Below are 14,219 nucleotides of genomic sequence, written 5' to 3'. Positions count from 1 at the left end.
TATAACCAGCAGGAGGAATCTACCTGTAGATTTACCCCATGATGTGGGCTTACTGTATATAGTGAAAACATGATTCATATAAAAGAGAAAAGCTTAGATAACTATACAATTTGCCAAATAACTTCTCACCAATTATTAAAAAGTGAAGTGAAGAAGAAACATAATTAAATAAGGCTGAATGAATGCTGAATATTTGTAGATCCTATTTAAGAATAGGCAAAATAGAGCTGCTACAAAACAAAAATGGAAGATAACTACTGTACTATGTAAAAATCTAAGGAAGTTTTTTTTTAAAAAAATGAAACAAAATTATAAAAGAGTTGATTATGGAATAAACAGTGATAGTTGGAAAGAAAAAATGCTGCATATAAATATGTAGTTGTACATACGTATATGAGTGAATGATTTATCTGCTCTAATTAAAGATAATGCTGGTTAGAACAGGATGAATCTGAAGGCATTTGCTTCTGCCTAGTTAGCCTTAGCTGGAAACATAATTCTGTTACTAAGATGCCTGCCTTTAAAAAAGGTAGCCAAGGTTCCCCCGGACTAAATACCTGCAGGTCAGTTAGACTTCAGTTCTCAGAATTCTCAACAGTGGGAATTTGGGGAATTGAAGTTCAGATGCTATTGCCAAGCAACCTCCAATAATTTTAAACTGAAGCAAAGTTAATTGACCCAGGCTCAAAAGATCCAGGAAAACAAGGGTTGGGATATTTTATTTTAGGGGGAAAAATTAAAGTGTACAAGTGAAACATATAAATATATATGCACGTTTCAATTGCTAATATACAATTTTCTCTAGACTATATACTGCTATTACTATTATGGTACTTGCATAGAGAAATGTTTTACTTTTACAGATACTGATTTGTCTTTCATTCCCCTTTTATCTGGGGTTTCTACTGCTGTTTCTTTATTAGTGGACAACATCTAAGGCACACATGCTTTGCTGTGACTCTTCTTTTTCCTCTGGATGGCTCAATCTTTGTGAAGAAAATCACCTTCTTTAATTTGGCTGCTTTCTCTGTTGCTGGCTGCAGAGCTTCCAGAATCACATTTCCTCTCCCACCTATCTCAGGGTTGCTGTTTTTATAGGCAGCCTTGCCTTGGTGATGCTGGGGAGAAGGCTCAAACAGGAGGGGAGGAAGGCAGCATAGATGCCTGCAATTTTTCTAAGCACCCTGGTCTTCCACAGACTTGGAGAGGATATGAGTTAAAGAGTTAACCACCTTATTCTGTAGAGCAGCGTTTCTCAACCGGTGTGCCGCGGCACACTAGTGTGCCGCGAGACATGTCCAGGTGTGCCGCCAAGCTCCAGCTGGGCGGGGCGCTGCCGGTACTTCCGTCCTGGGGCTCCTGCTCGCAGCTGTCCCCCGGCTCCTGCTCGATGCCGCGGTTTTCGGCGCTCTCCTGCTGGGCCCCAAAGAAGGAAGGCAGGAAGAAGGAGAGCTCCATTCTTCACGCCTTTTTCCCGCCTTCCTTCTTTGGGTCGGCAAGTGTCCTTTGTGGCCCGGCGGGAGGGCACTGGCGATGGGAGCGGGGGGGCGGCCGCAGCGGCCGCAGGCAGTCGCGGGGAGATGGCGGCGGCGAGAGGGAGCGCTGTCTCTCTCTCTCTCAGCTGACTGCAAGCGGGAGCCCTGATGGTGGCGGTTGGACGTGCTGCTGGACGTCGTACATGCTGGCGCTGTGGGCCTGGCATATACGGTGTCCAGCAGCACGTCCAGATGCCGCTGTCAGGGCTCCCGCTTGCAGTCAGCTGAGAGAGAGAGAGAGAAAGAAAGAGAGACATATAAGAGAGGCAGAGAGAGAGAGAAAGAGAGACATAGCAAGAGAGGCAGAGAAAGAGAGACAGAGCAAGAAAGAGAGGCAGAGAAAGAGAGAGAGAAAGAGAGACATAGCAAGAGAGGCACAGAGAGAGAGAGAAAGAGAAAGAGAAAGAAAGAGAGACATAGCAAGAGAGACAGAGAGAGAGAAAGAGAGAGAAAGAAAGAGAGATAGCAAGAGAGGCAAAGAGAAAGAAAGAGACATATAGCAAGACAGTGAAAGAGAGAGGGAGCAAGAGAGAGAGAAAAAAGCAAGAAAGAGATAGCAAGAGAGACAGAGATAGAGAGCAAGGGAGAGAGAAAGACATAGAGGAAGGGAAGAAGGGAGAGAGAAAGAGAGCAAAATAGAGGAAGAAAGAAAGAGGGATGGAGAGAGAGAAAGAAGGGAAGGAAGGAAAAGAGAGAAAGAGGGAGAAATAGAGCGAAAGGGAGGAAGAGAGAGGGTTTTTTTGTCCAAACTTTTCTTTAGCCCGCCCCCCCGCCCCACCCCACCCTTTCAGTGTTCCCCAGGATTTTGAAAATATGAATAATGTGCCGCGGCTCAAAAAAGGTTGGGAAACACTACTGTAGAGTATAGAGGCAATGCCTTTCTTCAAGAAGTAATATTGAAAATAATGAACCATGCAGCCAGATTCTAAGGTAATTATTTTTTTACACTTTGAAAAGTGTAAGCTTTTAAGCATTTATTTCTTTTAGGAATTTGCAAATAACATGAATATATTTCAGTTTCATATGTATATCAGGTGAATCATGTGGGCTAAGTGACATAGGATCAGACTCAGAGACCAGATGTCTGAGAACCAGTTTGATGTCATGATTAAGATATCATGGTAAAAACAGGAAAACCATAAGTTCCAATCACTGCTTGGGCATGAAGCCAACTGGCAGATTTTGGGCCAGTCACCTTCTTTCAGCCCTAGGAAGTAGGCAATGGCAAACCTCTTTTTAAAAACCTGCAGGCGACTTTTCCAAGCAACATCCAAGAATTAGACATGAATGGAGTGGGGTGGGGTGGGGGTGGGGGACAGTTCTCTAAGAAGCTCTTGAAAATTATAGCAATATAAAATGAAAGTATTCTTGGAAAAAATGCTTTGAAACTAGTGGAAAGGGAAGATAATTGTGATTAGATTATTGGACTGTTGTAGCTTGACCTAGTCTTTCAAATCAGGGACTCTTCATGACCAACCTCAAATAATTTCTTTTATTGTGGTTATGCTTTCAATAAATTTGTTTTGTGGGTGATTTATTGTTGAATTTAATTAGCGCCTTTTTTCCTTTAAAGTAAACCAACAATGGTTAATTAATTAATTCAATTGCCATCAAATTTGTTGAATAAATGCATCCAGATTTTTTGCTTATAGTCCAATGCAATATCTAAGAAAACTAGTTCCACAATATTCTCCCTCCTACCCCCCCAAAAAAATAGAAATAATCCTTTCTTTTGAAGAAACCCAAACAAGTTCTACAAATCTTAACTCTCTGAAACATAACTTAAGTGTTCCCTATCTGAGAGTTTTGTGTAGTTTTGTGCAGTTTTCATCAAATTATATCCCAGTGTCCAATATCTTGGAAACGCCATAACCAATCTGGTGACATTTGGCAGGCTAGTTCCTATTATAAGAATGTACTCTCCGTGGAGTAACAACAACAAAACAATCCTTTGTGTTTCTCTCATGCGAGACAGATAATGAACAAATGTTGCTCTGAATTCAGGCAACATTTGGACTGGAAAATCTGGTTCAGTCCAGAGTATATTAAATAGTTCTTGAAGCTTTGGGTTGTACCTCTTAAAGAATATTGTATTTAATGCAAAGCAACATTTTATTTCCGATTGGAATAGTAAATCAACAGTAAATATATGCTTCTCTAGTCTCTTTGATTGGCAGGACTTGAGCTGCAATAATGTCTAGAAAACTAGGCTTCCCCACTCTCCTACCAACACACATGTGCCATACATGTGCCACATACACTGAATACTATATAATAAAAATTCACAATCCTTAAATCAAGAATTGGTTTGGCGTTACACAAATACATTCAAAATTGAAGTTTGAACAGAATGGGTGGGTGGGTGGATGATGTGCCATGAAGTTGTCCTCATCTGCTAATGACCACCTAGATCAGTGGTGGTGAATCTTTTTTCCCTCAGGTGCTGAAAGAGCGTGGATGTGTGCTATCGCACATGCGTGAGTGCCCATACCCATAATTTAATGCTTGTTTCCCAACTTCTGGTGGGCTCAGTAGGATATTTTTTACCTTCCCCAGGCTCCAAAGGCTTCCCTGGAGCCGGGGAGGGTAAAAACACCCTCCCTCATCCCCCCCAGAGGCTCTCTGGAAGCCCAAAAGCCCTTCCAGAGCCTCTGTAGGAGCAAAAAAAAATCAGCTGTCCAGCACACACATGGACATTGAAGCTGAGCTAGGGTAACAGTCTCTGTGTCAGCAAATATGGCTCCGCGTGCCACCTGTGGCACCCGTGCCATAGGTTCGCCATCACTGACCTCTATGATTAGAGATGCAAAGAAATAATGAAATGGCAGGGAAGTATTGGACAGGTAAAATGTGATCTACAGAGTCCAGTTAAGAGTCCAGTTAAGAGTCTATGGAATATATAAAGTTCAATTAGTTTTAGCTTTCTGAAACTGAGTTGACTACAGTCCAATTTTTAATGTGTAGTAGCATTTTATCTTTTTTAATGAGCACTTAAACTATTCATTGAGAGAAAGAGCATAAAATCTATGATCTCCCCTCCCTTTCCAGCAGCTCCTGAATCTGCATTGGGTTGTGGTTGGAGTGGGAATGGAAAACCTGACTACAAGATTCAATTCAATTCAATTTATTAGATTTGTATGCTGTCCCTCTCCGAAGATTCGGGGCGGCTCACAACAATAATAAAAACAGTATAACAATGGAACAAATCTAATAATAAAATTACATTAAAAACCCCCAACTTTATTTATTTACAGTATTTATTTATTTTATTATTTAGATTTGTATGCCGCCCCTCTCCGCAGACTCAAACTAAGTATAGTTTCATTATTTTAGGACTATTGATGTTCCCAAAGGGATTAAGTCTGTTTAATGAACTTGAACTGTCACTTTGTACTATGAATTGATTGTTGAAATTCTTTTCAGTCAGAATGACTATGAGAAAATCCTACTACTGAATAATATTGTTTTTTCTGTCTACTGTTATCGGTTACAGTCTGTTTATTTCATGGAAATATATTTTTTAGATTTGTAAAGATGCCTGTGAAATATTAGTAAAAGGAAAGAGGGGGGGAAATCTGTTTAAATTACCTAAGAAACATACATTCATAATATGCACAAATAGCTTTTACAGTATTGGTGTCAGCAATGAGGTAGTGCCTAATTCAGCTTCATTAATGCAAAACAACCACATTAATAAAAAGCATTAGAAATGGCCAAAATAATTTTAAAATAAATTTAAATTATTTTCAGCCAAGTCATTTTAAAAGTGCAAGCCAATGAAAATTAGGAAAATATCCAAATATTAAAGAATACCTTGGGGGTTTTTGGAACTCTTTTTATCTTTGGAATGCTTAGTTCAATGTATGGATATGCAATGAATAAGCAAAACGAAACACCAGCTCTAATTTGGCATAAAGTTGTGTTAGAAATTATATAAAATGTTTAAGCTAAGCTGAGGCTAAAAGAAAAAATTGAAAGCTAAGGTTTCAGCAACTTCTTTATCATGGATTTTGCAGATTAAAATAATTTATTATTATAATAAAATAATTATTAATAAAATAATTAAAATATAATTAAAATATATGAAAACTAAAGTAGTCATTGCAGAATAGCAAAGGAAACAAAAAACCTCTAAACCTGAAAAACGATTACTTTCCATAGATATTACAATAAAAAGAATCTCTCTATTTAGAATACCTGATAGAGGTATTCTTCTGACAGAGATTTTATTAAATGGGGAAAGTATTTAATTTATGAGAATAGAGTCAACAATAGCGCAGGTTATTATGTTTCTTCTCCAACAGTCATCTTCCAATCCAGGATGTATTCAGAATATAAAAAGGGAACAGAAGAATACAATCTTGTCACACTCCTTTGCCTGATATATTTATTATAAGTCACTTTGTCTGGTTTATAAATTCAATAATATATAATTTATTGTTAAAGTTTCAACAGCTTTCCTTTAAAAGATTGATGCAATGCTTCCATATCCATACTTGTTGCTTGTATCCTTAAGATTTTTATTAATATTGATTTTTTTCCTCATTGCTTATTTGACAATCATTAAGTGTTGTACCTCATGATTCTTGACAAATGTATATTTTTTAAAATGTAGACTGAGAGCATATGCACCAAAGACAAATTCCTTGTGTGTCCAATTTCACTTAGCCAATAAAGTATTCTATTCTATTCTATTCTATCAAGTTGTTTTTATATAACTCTTAGAATAATGAATATATTTTAAATAATCATCAAGACTTGGGAGAAAAGGAAATCAACCTTTATCTAGTTAGTGGAGAAAGTGAAAAGTGCTTAATTGAGGTATGAGCACAGCTAGAGCTTATACGGATTCTGGGAAATCACTGCTCAGCCACCTTTCTAGATTTTATGTGTTTATTATATGGGTTTAAGCTACACATTCCAGGGCTTGGCTATCTAACTGGCTGTAATTACACTCAGCTGCAGATAAAGTCCTAGAATAATACACAATAGGACCTCAGAACCATTGGGCATGAGGTGGCTGAGGACTGCCCCTACCTCATAGGACAAAGCATTACATGCCAATAGTAGGGGCAGGCTTTCACTGTACTGTACCAGGACAGCTCCAGAGGCCAGCAAATCCTTAATGTCTTGGAATGCCCTAGATTAGCAGTAGGCAAAGTTGGCTTTTCTATGACATGTGGACTTCAAGTCCCAGAATTCCTGGGCTAGCATGATTGGCTCAGGAATTCTGGGAGTTGAAGTCCACAAGTCATAGAAGAGACTTTGCCTACCCCTGCCCTAGACTCAACAGGACCTCATTGACATGCCAACTTGGCATCTAATAGTCAATGTAATGGCCCAGCTACAGAAGCCTTATGGGGCAGAAAAATAGCATAGAAGTTGAGCAGACCTAAGAAAGCCTGAAGCTGCACCCTAGATGAGGGGCAAGGCCATCTAAACGGCATCCAATTTAGAAGGAGTGGAATGGATGCCAGAGGCATCAACTAGGTATCCTAAAAATCCAACCCTGGGAACCCCAATTTTACACTTGTTCTTTCCCAGTCTTAGCCCAGCATTTCAAAAATGCAGAACAGCCCTTATCTTGCAGGTGAGGTCAGTCTGACTGGAGGCAGACATTAAGACATCATCAAAGTAGGGAACCATCCCCTGCAATCCTTAGAGCAGCCTTTCCATTACGCTTTGGAAGATGCCTGGGGCAACACTGACACCAAACTGGAGGCACTTGCACTTAAAAGCACTCCAGTGGGTGACAATAGTCTGAGCCATGGCAGAGGCTTCATCCACCTGGAGTTGCTGATAAGCATAGGCAAAATATAGTTTGGAGGACACGGTGCCCTCCCAAGGAATGCAGGAGGTGCTGCACTACTGGCGCAGGGTATGGGTTGGGTTGAAGATCACTGTTAAGTTTCCTCTTGTAATCAATCCTAATAGAGCCATCCTGTTTCAGGGGAATTACTATGGGGGTCTCCCGCTTAGAGTAGTCCATTGCTTCCAACACCCCCTGGGCAATGAGCCCATCTAGTTTTAGATCCTCCTTGGGGCGGAGTACTAAGGGGACCTGCCTAAGCTTTAAACAAATTGGTGACACCAGGTGGTCCAAATTAAATGAAATGGGGCTCCCCGTATATTTACTAAGGCCATTGTCAAACAAATCTGTGAATTCAGTGCAAGGTTGTCAAACACGTCGGAGTTGGTTGAGTTGATGCCAGACACTTTGAGGCCAAGGGAAGTCAACTATGCTAAACCCTGGAGACTAGGTAAGTGACCATTCACAACAATGGGTGGCAGGAGCCCAGAGAAGGATTTGTGAGTGGTCCAAGAGATCAAAGATTTGGAGGAGCTGGTGTCAACCTTCATCTTGCAAGCCATCCTTTATATCTTGACCATGAGGTAGAGTTTGTGGGCTGAGCTGGCCAGAGAGGCCTGGCTGACTGCCATGGTGTGAGGATAGGTGACTCTGGTTATTGAGAAGCAATCATCCCTGCGGTCGGTGGCTTCCAATAGGGCTTTTACTGGTAGGTAGGTTCAGCAGGAGCATTGGTGGCTGTCAAGGTAGCTTTGCATAACAGTGGCAGATTTGAAGCTGCAATCAGCTGTATTGTGGTTCCTGCCACAATCAAGACAAGAGGTTTTCGCAGCTGGAGTCCATTTTTTTTATGTTGTCTTGAGGTGACTCATGTTTTCCTCCTGGTCCGAGGAGTCATCTAAGTCAGCTTCCTCATGACAGATAGTTTGACTTTTGTTAGGTTGAGTAGTCGAAGACAGGAACTGCTGGATTTCTGTAGCTGACCTTTCAGAAAGTTTGGATGCCCTGGCTTCCTCTAGGGCTATCTGGAGTTTCACCTCCATGTGGGCTGACAAGCAGCATTGGAGCCTCATGTCTCACACCCCACAGACGAGCTAGTCCAGCAGGAGGTCATCAAGATTGCTGAATTTGCAATTCAGGGCAGCAGTCCAAATGACAGCCACATATTCATTTATTGATTCTTCTTCTTTCTGAGTCTACTGGCGAAATGCACGCCATCTTGCGATGCGAGATGGTGTTGGAAAATAGTGATTTTTCACCTTTTCTAGTAGGTTCTCCCATGCCACAATATAAACGGGTTGAGGTACTGTCAGGCTTAGGGTTTATTTTTAAAAGTACACTTGCTGTTCTTAAAACAACTCATATTGGATTTGTTTTTAAAAAACACTGTAAAGTAATACAAAATCCTACATTATCTACACATGCTAGTGGCTTCCAGACACCCAATTTCTGATTCTCGTAGAGTAATCATGTCTTCTCCATCTTCTTTTCTTTGAAATTCAATATGTTCCTAATCAAAATGCTTGTTCATTTTTTTAAAATCCTCCACTGCAAGATAAGAAGATAATAAAGTGCCTGACATGAAGAATTTCAACTGTTTCTAAAATAAAAACAAACTATACTTTGCAAATTAAGGGTTAGAACTGCCCTGATTGCTTCCTTAAACCTATGTGTAAATGTAATTTGAAACTGGAATATTGTTTCAAATGAGAGTCAATCCAGGACTGTGGTTAAAGAAGCTCTCAGAATGACTGAGGGCCGTTCAATTCATTCTCAGACCAATCGATTGTTGGAAGGAAAATTTTGAAGAGGGAGTACTACATATATCAAATAAGCAAAGAAATAAGCAAATTTTAGCTCTGTAACATGTGAAGTACTATTTTTTAAAAAGCATTTTAGGGCATGTACAACAAAGCTCATCTACCACTACAAATAGCCCCCAAACATCTTTTCTTAGAAACAAGACAATGGTGTAATTTCCCTGTCAGGTAAGAACAAATGAAGCTGTTTTGTGTCAAGTTAAAACATTGCTGCTACTTTTTCACTGCTGCCTATCAACTTTCAAGGCTATCCAAAGTTTTTGTCAGAAAGTGTGATATAACTGTGATTGGAGTAATAAATGTTAAACGTCCCTGCATGTGTCTTGTGTTATAAACTACAGTATAGCAATTTCTACTGTAACTGGAATTTGAACTTTAAAGCCTTATACTTTAACCTAATTTCTTCTTCCCATTGGTTGTGGATGGACAAATAGCTTTCTCTCTGTGAATTAACCTGAGGCAATATAAATATGCCTTCCTGCCATGAGTAGTCAGATGTGCATCAAGCTGATGATTAATTCTCTCCATAGGAGTTATGCTGCTAGGCTCAGACAGAAGAAATCTATTACAATCTTATATTCTTGTTATAAATTGAATTGACAAATTAAATAATGGATGTTGTGAATTCTTGTACCGTATGTTGTAGGAAAGAGATTGTGGTTTAGACAAAGGGAAAGAGAATGGGAGCTCTTTCTAAAACAGTCATGGGGGACATTTCCAGATTGAGACACGAATGAAGTTGTCATGCTCTGCCCCCAGGAACAAGAAAGCATATGGCTGTAATAATAATAATTAGTAATAATTTGTTAGATTTGTATGCCGCCCCTCCGAAGATTCGGAGCAGCTCACAAACCTGAGAAGGGGCCTTAATTCTCGGAGAGGAGCAGCATACAAATCTAATAAATTATTATTATTACTATTACTACTACTACTACTACTAATAATAATAATAATAATGGGATGCAAGGATACCATATTTTTCAGAGTACAGTGGTCCCTCGATTTTCGTGGGTTCGAACTTCACGAAACGGCTATACCACGGTTTTTCAAAAATATTAATTAAAAAATACTTTGCGGGTTTTTTCCCTATACCACGGTTTTCCCCGCCCGATGACGTCATACGTCATCACCAAACTTTCGTCCACCTTTAATAAATATTTTTTAAAATAAACTTTAATAAATAAAAATGGTGAATAATAATCTAAATGGTTGCCAAGGGAATGAAAAATTGCAGTTTAGGGGTTTAAAGTGTTATGGGAAGGCTTGTGATACTGTTCATAGCCAAAAATAGTGTATTTACTTCCGCATCTCTACTTCGCGGAAATTCGACTTTCGCGGGTGGTCTCGGAACGCATCCCCCGCGAAAATCGAGGGAACACTGTATAAGACATATCTTTCCCACACACACACACACCACAAAGGAAGGTGGAATTGTCAGTGTGACTTATATACAGAATACAGCCAGTTTTGGCCTTCCACATCCCATTTTTGCAAAAAAATGGACCTGATTTTCACAAAAATGGGATGTGCAGAGGGTTTGGGAAGGCTTCAGAGTGCTCATGGGGGCTAAAGAAAGGCAAAAACACCCCATTTTTTAAAAGGTGAAAAAAGGGCTGTTTTTCACAAATTGGGAGCATTTTTGCCTTCCTCCAATCCCCATAAGCATTCTTCAGGCTTCCCAGACCATCTGCATGCCGCATTTGTTGCAAAAATGGGTGAAAACAATGGGGTGCGAAGAGGGTATGGAAGGCCTTCAGAGTGTTCCTGGATCCTAGGAAAGGCAAAAATGCCCCTGTTTTTGCAAAAAATGGGGTGCGCAGAGGGTTTGGGAGGCTTGCAGAGTATTTCTGCGGTCTGGAAAGGACAAAACCTTTCCCCCCCTTAAATAATAATAATAATAATAATAATAATAATAATAATAATAATAATAATAATAATTTATTAGATTTGTATGCCACCCCTCTCCGAAGACTCGGGGCAGCTCACAACAATAATAAAAAACAATATTATAGCGAAACAAATCTAGTATTAAAAAAGAAGCATATAAAACCCTATCATATTTAAAAATCAAACAACACATACATACCAAACATAAAATATAAAATATAATTACCTCTTTGAAATCTTGATGCATCTTATACACTGGTGCGTCTTATAGTCCGAAAGATACGTTAATTCCTTGAGCGTAATTTTCCATAGAGGTAGCTTTTTAGCACTAATAAAGTGCTAAAAATTACCATCCCAATCAAACACAGATATTTTAGCCATCATCTGTCAATTTTTCCCTCTTTATTCAGCTAGTCTTCAAGTTATTGCAGTTTATTTAACAAAGGTTCAAAGTTACAAAAACCTCCCACCCCCAAATATTTACAACTGGTTGTGAAGTTGCCTATGTTTCAGCACCACCGTGGTCATCCGCTTTTATGACTGATGCTGCAACAAGTCCCCTTCCTATAATTCCCCATTTTTCACCATTAGGTACCCATAGGTACTGAAGCTATTTGCTAGTTCACTGGGTTCCACATGATCCTCTCCACCCTATCACCAATAGCTCACTTATACTGTATTTTAAAGATCTCCAGAACTCAAAATGTCAAAGTAGGAAATAAAAAAAGAGAGTCATGTGGCAGAAAAGCAGCCATCTTTAGCTCGGATGCTGCCAAAGCTGTTTTCCTTTTATTATCACCTGATGGTAAACTTCCCTCCCCACGCACACACCACTAGCTCCTCTAGTCTTATACTAGTGGAATTAACAGTGGGGAGGTGGGAAAAGGCATGCAGTCAATGGCAAACTTTGCTATAGACTAGTGTGTGCGCGTCTGGCTGCAGATTAATGCAATAAATAAATATTTAAATAAAAGTGAGAATAAAGAAGCTTTCTTGAGAGAAGAAAATTGCTTAGAGAAAATATTAAAAGAAAAGATCAATGATACAAAAGCACAAGCTAGTAATATATATAGAATGTTATCGCAAGCAGAAGAGGAAGTAATAAAAGGCTTGACAAGATGCTGGCAAAATGATTTACAAATAGATGAAAGTGAAATGAAAGAAATATTAGAAAATATACATAAGATTAAGAACACAAGAGTTAAAGAGATGAGAAGAAAAATCTTACATAAATGGTATTATACACCAGCACAACTTGCACACTTCCAGGGGAAAGAGAAAGGTAATTGTTGGCATGGTTGCCAAAAGAAAGGAATTTTCATGCATATGTTCTGGGAGTGTGTAGAAATTCAGAAATTTTGGAAGGAAGTGCAGAACTAAATAAATAAAATGTTAAATATTAATTGGACAATTACAAAAGAAATAGCGATATTAATTAAACAAAGAGAACTAAGAGATTTTAAAGAAATAAAAACTGCAGCACTGGAAAGCGCTCAAGTGGTAGTGGTATATATAAAAACTAGTAAATATTTGAACCCCCCACAATTGGTGGTGGTGGTGATGGTTATTGTCAATTGGGTGATGGGCACACGCACTGTGCACTGTTTTATGTTTGTTTTATGTAACCATATTTACAAAATCAATAAAAATATATTTTTTTTAAAAACTAGTGTGTGCGCGTCCTTATATATGCTTCCCCTTATATAGGCTTCCCCTCTTCGCAAAAGCACTTTTCTGAAGAGGGAAAGAGTGTGAGTGAGTGAATGAGTGAGTGAGTGCGCATGCATGTGTCCTTGTGCACACTTTCTGTCTTAGCAAAAGTGCTTTTGAAAAGAGGGGAAATATGCATAACGATGCACACACACAAGCCTGTAGGAAGGAGAGGTTGCATGCATCCTTCTTCCCCACCATTAAACCACTATGTAAGATTAGCTAATAGTGGAGGGCAGAGAGGTCTATCATCTAGTGACAATGAAAGGAAAAAAGTTTCGCCAGCATCTGAGAAAAAGTATTTTCTACCAGAGACTCTTCTCCTTCCCTAACCCAACATCTTGAGCTCTGGAGATATTTGAAAGATAAGTAAGCTATTGATAGTAAGGGATTGGTGCGGAGAAGGCCCAAGGAACTGTGAGGACCCCAAGGAATGAGATATCGTAGGGTGGGATGGCCAGAGGAAGATAGTCTTGTTCCTGCACTAGCCTCTCCACAGTCTTCTCCATCCCTGGGGTACCCCATGCACACTTAACAATCCATGCACTCTATTAACAAATGCATTAAGGAGAGCGGGGGGTAGAGTTCATTCATTTAACATGATTCAATTCACGTCCTCTTGAGTTATGACTATAACGGGCAGGATTACTTGTACTTGATTCTTTTCCAATCTAGCACTATTGCTTAGACCCTGGTCCCTACTGTTCTGTCTAAGCTAGGAAATTGAAATTCACAAACAAAAGACCATCCAGGAAAATATAAGATGAATATATTAATAAAAATAGTTCATAATATCTCTGAGTTAAAAGTGAAAGGAATCTTTTTCAGGGCATCAGTCCATGGCTAATTAGTTTTCCGGGCCAGATTCCAACAACTCATTAAAAGTTCTCTGATAAGGGTCTATTAATCATTCCAACTCACAGCATTCTGGCAGAAGTCTCTGTTACACAGTCTGTGTATCTTTTTTCAAAGCAGTCAGGAAACAAATTGGATCTTTACAGCACAGAATAAACTCCTTCATTATAAAACATTGTCCGTCACACTGAATCCTCACAAGATTTTCCTTTATATAGTCACAAGGCATGGCCAAGTGTTCTATAGAGCTATTCACAGCCAAACCTCTTTCTTCTCAAATAATCCTGTCTGGACATAATTCTGCGCACCCTTGTATCTATAAGTGGTTCGTTATCATCCTCTGAGTCACTCGATAACACTTCTGGGGGTACAACAGTCTCTGGTTAGCTTTCTCTTTCTAACTCCTCATCCTCTTCACTCTCAGACTTGGGTGCCAAGAATTGGATCTTTACAGCACAGAATAAACTACTTCATTGTGAAACATTGTCCGTCACACTGAATCCTCACAAGATTTTCCTTTATAGAGTCACAAGGCGTGACCAAGTGTTCTATAGAGCTATTCACAGCCAAACCTCTTTCTTCTCAAATAATCCTGTCTGGACA

This window comes from Erythrolamprus reginae, chromosome 4 (assembly GCF_031021105.1).
Source record: "Erythrolamprus reginae isolate rEryReg1 chromosome 4, rEryReg1.hap1, whole genome shotgun sequence".
NCBI classification, from domain to species: domain Eukaryota; kingdom Metazoa; phylum Chordata; class Lepidosauria; order Squamata; family Dipsadidae; genus Erythrolamprus; species Erythrolamprus reginae.
The sequence above is the reverse complement of the archived record's forward strand: the minus strand, read 5'-3'. Positions refer to the sequence as shown.